The sequence below is a fragment of the Aplysia californica genome, unplaced genomic scaffold (assembly GCF_000002075.1).
Source record: "Aplysia californica isolate F4 #8 unplaced genomic scaffold, AplCal3.0 scaffold00085, whole genome shotgun sequence".
NCBI classification, from domain to species: domain Eukaryota; kingdom Metazoa; phylum Mollusca; class Gastropoda; order Aplysiida; family Aplysiidae; genus Aplysia; species Aplysia californica.
Window position 1 is genome coordinate 1,208,206 of NW_004797355.1, and position 8,004 is coordinate 1,216,209.

The following is an 8,004-nucleotide window of genomic DNA, read 5'->3' on the forward strand; positions in this document are numbered from 1 at the left end:
ACACATCAGGCTTTAGTAGGTCATGTAGGGCCTACACAGTGTTGTCCCCAACACAGTACAGTGCCTCACAGACGTGAGCGTCTCGTGTGCTGGGTATCACCTCCCTACCCCCATCCCATTCTCAGTCTGTCGTTGGCAAGTGCCACTGTAGATGAGTCAGTGCCTCGCCTTTCCATTTTCCCCAGTAAGCGGCCATAAACAGGCCCTATTAATCAGGGTGCCCACTACGGATGGGATGGGGCCAATCGCCCGACTCTGTCGCCTAAAAAACAAACATGCTTGTTTTCGGTTTCAGGTGATCGGCGACTGAGTTGGGCGATCGGCCTGATCCGCCGATTCCATACGTAGTAGGCACCCCAACAAAGTTTGCTCTGGTGTGTAGTTTGCACCTTGAGCCTCTCTGTCTTTGGTACCACAACTCCAACTCCCCCTCCCCTCTGCCTCTTGTTAGCTTCAAGAATCAAGAGAAGCAACCAGCTTAAAAAAGTAAAGTTGTCTTTTACCGCTGACCCCCCCTTGCTTTTTCCTTTTTGGCTTTATATTTTCATTTATCAACATTTTTATATATCGACACCAAATCTACTTCCCAAAGCATGACGATATAAGCGGATTATACTGCGTTGCCAGGTTTGCACATTTCTATGTTTCAAAGGGATTGTACCACTATGTTGATACTCAGCTCAGTCTCATATAGGAGGCTTTCTGCTTCCACCCTGCCTATCTGAGCCAACACGGGTTGAGTGGGATGCAACACACCTTTGCAAACAGTTGGAGATACTAGAAAATTAACTTGATATTCATACTGTATTGTGGGAACTGAACTCAACATTCTCAGAATGTAAGAACGAAGAGCCCAACCATTATGCTACAGACGCCGATCTTAAAATGTAAAAGACAAAAGACTGAGAACACATAAATCACAATTGAATAACCCAAACACTTGCATGAACGATGAAAGATTTAGTGATGAAAGGACTGTACATATTTTTCATCAATGATGATAATAATCAGCAACAGGAACAAAATCAAGACAAATTAAAAAGGTACAGTGACATGACGAGCTGAGAAGGAAACTATGTAACAAAAGTGTTATATCAACAAACAATAAACAAGCAGTTCAATGAAATCATAGATTTGGATGAAGTATACACATATAATAATAAAATTAAGTCATAATAACTTAACAATATGATCAAAGTCCACGAGCAGCATACATTTTATTAAAAATGACATTCTCCTTGACCTCTTACTGCATTCATCTTGACCAGGGGTCTCAAACTTGCGGGCCTCATGACCATATCTTGTGGCCCCTACTTCAACTTAATGACATCAACGTTGAGTGTAAGTGTTGCTTGCATGTTTTTGTCATATATATTCACCTTTTTGCTGAGGTGTTGCCCTGGATTTTTCAAATCACTCATGAGCCAAGGGCTTCCATAGTTCAGGCTCATGACGACAATTTCTGGTGGTGAAGAACCGTTCATGTTTTAAACAGCTATTTATATAGAATGAGAAGATTCGATTGGTGTTCTTCAAAAATTTTTAAATACCGTACCAGTACCACAACTAACTACAGCCCCCCACCCCCCAAGGAGGGATATTTGATGCAGCCTAGGCTTACTCTACCTCCAGCGGCCCTCGTGTTATTTGAGTTTGAGACCCCTGATCTAGACAGTAGACCTACACTGTTTCACTACTCTATTTCCTGCACTTTCTTGACTTACAACTTACACAGCTATTCTGAACTCATGGTCACCGACATCTCAGTTCAGCTACTGCTACATAGTTTCAGAGCAGTTTCGCAGAAGAGCAAGACGGAATCCCTTCATTAAAAAATAAAATCTCAAAAGCCCAGTACAAGGTGTGACAATGATCTATCAATGTAGAATCGTATTCTATTCAATTTACAGCCATCCATTTAACAGTCACCTTCTTCAACCTGTTAGTGTAATGCAGACTTCAACATAAGTTAAGGACCACTTGCAAACACCCTGAGTGGTCTTCTTGGGTCGACCTGCACGAGGTCTTCTTAGACTGATCAAGTGGCTTGGTGGCGTTGCCTCAGGCTGACAATGACAGAGTGTGACACTGCAAGCCTTCTGGCAACTTCTCGGGCTCCAACTCCATTCTGCAACCATGCCATAGCTGTGGCACTATCAAAGTCTCTCAGCCATGTCTCGGTGGCATGTTGATGCGATACTGGATTTTGTGCAAACGGCTGCTTATATTGCCACCAAAATGAGAACAGTTTGAGACTACGTCCATTTATGACGTGCATCAGAAATTTTAGCTAAAAAAGGTCTGTGGTATCGCACACAAGTCCCTAAAAAACAGCAAATTTGGCTAAAATTCCACGAGAATTTCCGTGCTGCACGTATTGCTTTTTCCCATTTAGGAAACTGGAGTACGCATTGGTAACCCATTTACACTTTCAAAGCAAAAAATTTTGAAACATTCCTTGCTGTCTTTTTTTTCGGATTAAAAAAAATAAATCAGGGCTGTATGTCAAGGTGGTCCTTAACTTATGTTAAAGTCTGTAGCTCAGAGACATTCATTGTATGGTAGCACAGAGTGTGTAGTGCTTACTATGAGTCAAAACAAAACTTTGACATTATTAGGATAATAGTAATGCTGACAAGAAAAAAAGAAAGGAAAACATGCTGTAGCACCCACCACACATCCACAATGTATCAAATGCCCACGCTGAGGCTCACCAATCTTCAGTTTGAAGCAGTCCGCTTTTTTAAACTGCAGCTGCTAAATTATTACTAATGCTCCTCCCTAACCCATGGCTACATCATAAATACAGCTCTTGAGTACAAAATGAGGCAGTAACGCAGGAGAGAGTAAAGCTTTCTTTACATTACACATTATTATTTCAGTGTTTGGATTGAAGTTGAAGGCATCTCCAATAACATAGATAAGTTCCCATAAGGACAGCACAAGGACTCCACCACAAAACATGAGTGTATGCTCAAGTTACTACAAGACACTTCACCTACAGTACAATCAATGGTCTCTCTCTTCCCTAAAGGCCCGACACACAATATTCTTTATAATAACTAGCAGACAACAGTAAATGCCACAGATATTCAGAGTTTCCGAAAACATTTTTTTGGAGCAATTCAAAATGACAAATTCAATTAACAGGTAAGCTTGAACACAATGATGTCAACATTTTCAATTACATTTTTCCCCACCAACAACTTAAAAACACTTTAAAAAATCAAGCTTCAACATGATGAAATAAGCATTAGATTCGTAGGAATTATGAAATTCAACATAGTCCCTGACTAACAGGGTCAGGAAAGGTGCTCAAACCCAAGCCAAACATAGCCCGCCAACCACTTTCCCCGGCCCTTGAAGCACCACTGAAATTGTTAGCTCTTTCACTTTTCTAAAACTAAGCATTTTTTGTAATGCAAACACATTTCCTCAGTCATTTTTTTCCTACATCATCAGTGTTTCAGGACTTTAAATTAAAAACCTATGCCTGCCCTCGCTTACCTTTCCATAGTACTGGTACCTCGGTACATGTACAAGTACTAGTACACCTAAGAATCTTTTTTCTCACCCCTGCCACAAATTACTAATACAGATAATTTCTATAGTGCCTGCTCCCGTACAATACAGCTCTAGGCGCTTTACCTCATCTCAACTAAAAATACAAGTGAAGGAACATGTAGGCCTACTTAATTGAAAACTCGAGCCACTGTAAATTTTCATTTGCTATATATATATTTAATTAAATTAATTAAAACGAAATGCCAAAATTCAGAATCAGCATGTCAATTTACAAAAAGAAATAAGCCAAAATGAAGCTAGGTCAAATCTCACAAAGGGAAGCAATCTAGGCCTGTGTGTTCAACATAAACAAGTTTTCAACAACAATGTCTTTGATTAACACCTCTAAAATTGAACAATTGTTCTAATTAGGCTAACCATTGTGAGTCATGACTTTTGTTTTGTAACTTGTTCAAAACAGAACAAAATACATTTTACACAAAAGCCTACAAGTCTTTGGCATTGATCTGGGGACCTGGGAGACAAGAGAATTCCTCGTGTCTGAGCCTGGACACAAACTGCATCAACAGCAAGCTTTCAAACAGCATTACACCCAGATAGCAACATTTTACAGGAGAGAAAATTCCGTTTCATTTTTTAAAAACAATTTTACTTTGATTATTTTCGACAAAATGTTTCTTGAGCATATATGCAACCAATACCACAGATTAAGAAATTGCAATTGAAACATTTTAAAAATATTGGGCATGGTAGGCTACATTTTAACTAAAGCCGGTCAGTTTAAGTGTTCAAGAAAAAAACGTGTCTAGAGGAGAAAAGGCAGAGGAGAGCTTACAGAACAGCCAAGGTCTGACTGCTTCTACCACAATGTTTGACTGTTTGAGTATGGTAAAGAGAAAAAGATCTAGAAAATGACAATTAGTGCTGGGACAAAGCAAGAACAATGACAGAAACAACAGAACGGGATCTAACAAGAAGGGCCCTTTACGAGTACAGAGTTGTTGTTTTTTTACCCATTCCCCACCAATCTTTGGGCCAATCTGATGACAGTAGAACTGACAGGTCTGAGGCCAATGGAATTTATCTTAAAATAAGATAAACAGTGAGGGCTGATGGTCATCTGGTAAAAAAACCCCTACACATCAAGGGCTCTAAAGACTCACAGCAAAAACTGTCGCTGTCAAAGCAAAGATCAAGCCACATAGGTTCTTTGGGATTGATTTATTCAATTACCAAAGAGCTGAAAGGACAACTTTGGTAAGGAGTCCTTGCTCAGTGGACCTTGACTCACCGGAACATCAGTTCACAAACTGGTTCCGTGCACCTGTGATTTCTTTAGAAGCCCTTCTTGGACAATCTGAAACTTTCTCTAACTTTATCATTGAAAATTAAGAAAGGTAAGGAGAAACAAAGCTTAGCGTGAAACAAAGGTTAAAATTAGCCAGTGTAACATAAAGATCGAACTACAAACCAAGACAGGCGAAGACAACCATTTAATCGTCATACATAAGTATAAAACAGAAAAAGGCATGAAAAAGCGAACTTCAGTACAGTCTTACCTATCCAAGATGGAATTGCAAGGGAGCCATGAAAAAATGTCGTCTAAGATAGGGGAATTTAAAGAAAGGGGGGTTCCAGAGAGCCAGCCCATTTGTAGTGAGATCAAGGGTTGTCTATCCGGTCCGCAAGCAGCGGTCAAAACTTCACATTCCGCACATGCTGTCTACGCTTCTCTGATATTCTGATAATGGCAAGCATCAATTACACTGAACCAGTGCTTGGATCGACAGAACCTCTACTTTGTTGCCACCTTTAGCTCCACCCATCAGTGTAATAAGCAATGCCATCCCTCCCGTGCATATATTATATGCAAAAATTCAAAGAATTATTTTCTCTGCTGGCCATAAGATCAGGGCAGCAGACATCGGTCAAATTAATTTCATTCCTCAGGCTACCCAGGAAAGTTTCCATGCAGGGGGCTCCACTCAAACACTTTCACAAGCACAGGTGAGCTTTCACACCTACACCATTTGGAACATCCCCACTGCTCAGGGCCCACATGGACTGGGAGACAGTAACAGCTACCCGCCAAACCGCACCCCTTCTCCCCTTACTCGTCTCGCAATGGTTAGAGCAAATGAAACTAACCTTAGGAGGCTTGTTTCCAATCAGGGCAGAGCAGGCAAAGCATTTGTCTCGGATTCGGACAGGTCTGAACTCCCTGAAGGGAAGGAATTGCTCTTTCCTTTTCTAGGTTCAGGAGGTCTCCATTCCAAGGAGGCAATTATAGAAGAATTTATCGGGGAGGGGGAGATTTCCGTTATGGAAGGTTTCCGTCTTGGACAGGCTTCCGTTAAGGCAGGGTCAACTGTATATTGTAGTACATCAATTAGCTTCAATTTTTAAAAATCCATGCAGATTAGCTGAAAGTAGCAGTGGTGAGCACAAAAGAATGATGAACACACAGCTGTATACACCTGAGTTGTTGGAGAAAGAGGACGTGGCATAACGTTTATAATGGAAAAAACAGGCACCATTCACGACTTTCAGGGCATTGAGGGGAAAAAGAGACCGACGGATGCGCTGTCCTACAGGAGATACTGCCGAAAGAGGATTTAGTCTCTCAGTTGCCAGAACACACAGAAATGAAGAAGCAGCCAAACACTTTTCCTATAATTCAATTGTTTTTGTTATCCTGATGTACAAACTGAAACACTGAGACTGATGAGCCTATTCTCACAGGGCACATGGCAATCACTTTTCACAGTACCTACTTTACAGTGTACTTAAAGGAAGCCTACACAAAAATGCACAAGAACTAATTCCACTTAAAGGACATCTTTCTACTACTGGGCCAGGTTGTATCTTGAATTGCTATTAATGCTTGTACTCTCCAAACACAAAACTGACTATTCAACAAAAGAGTGGGTGACATGACACACATCATAATGACTCATCACTTACTGCAGATTAAACATTGTTATAATGCTACTACTACTACTACTACTCACAGATAAATGATCAGTCCGTCTGAAAAGGTCATGGTGGTCTCTGCACTGATCGCTGCCCATCAAGCAACTTCTTTTATGGTGAAAAGAGGCAAAGTTTTCATTGTGAAATAAAAAAGCTTAAACACACATCATTAATCCTTCACTAGGTTTCAGTTTGGAAATGAAGTTTCTCTACAATTGCAATAATAATTTTGCCTTTCTTTCATAAAGCTTATTTTAAGTTGTGGTATCATTATGGGCTTCAGAGTCTCCTTCTTTCTATCTCTATTTGCAAGTGAACAAAATCGGAAAAATAAAAAAAACAACAACAAAACACAACATAAAGCATTCCAAAAACAAAACTCATAACTTATAATATTTCACTACCATCTTCAGACTACTTCATCCATACATCAAGCACTCAAATGCTCACCTAAATTGTCACACTCCAACATTCTCAAAGACCAAGCCAAGTAGACACTCACGTAGGCTCACACAGAGACAAAAGACAAAGACGTTTCATGATACATCATCAAACAACACAAGGAGAGGGAACTCTTTTTAACCCACCAAGACAACATGACGGTGGGAACAGTAAGTTCCCCAACACAACAATCAATGAACACAATTAGAATAATCTGCAATGCCGAGCCTTGTTACACTTTCAGCACGCGACAGACGCAGATAAAACAGCACATACTTGACGTAAAGATCCGTCGTGAGTCAATTCATTTCAGAATCATGTACAAAGACACTGGCACACACTTATAGAAGTAAAGATCCATCATGAATCAGTACATATCAAGATCACTAACACATGAGAGGGCTTCAGCAACCCATCTAATTTGTATTCTCCATCGACTTATCCTGGACAGGTGGTCCCATAAGCTGCTCTTCCCAGAGAAAACAAATTGATTCTAGAGCATTAGTTTTGAACTGCAAGAAATGGCAGCCGTGTCAGACTGAGTATCCCGTGTGCAAATTGCGCACGTTAAAGATCCCTTGGTGGTCTAAAATCGATAAGAGTAGGCTTCGGCCGCCACCTGGGCAAAATTCAAAATTTCCTACCAACTGAAAGTATTAGGAGTGTCCCGCGCGCTCATATGACCTTATGCAGTTGCGAGCGCCGTAAAACACTTTACAAAAACAAAAAGACTGAGTATATTAATGCTTTACACCCCCATCAACACAATTTAGATCATTTAGAAGAAAAACTGCTCCAATAGCGCAAGAACTATCGCACGATGCCTTGCAAAGTCTGATGATGTGACTTTCTGCTTGGGAAACTTATGAACTTGACAAAGGGTGGCAAAGTCGATGCAAGGGCTTCATTCATTAACTTCCACAGAGCTGAGACTGAAAAGCTGGAAGCTGCTCCAGACATGTCTTCAAATCATCACAACACTCTTGTATGTGCATTTCTAAGTAAAGCATTCCAAATTCAAGTGCTTTTTGTAAACGATCACTCACATGCCATCTACAGTATAAT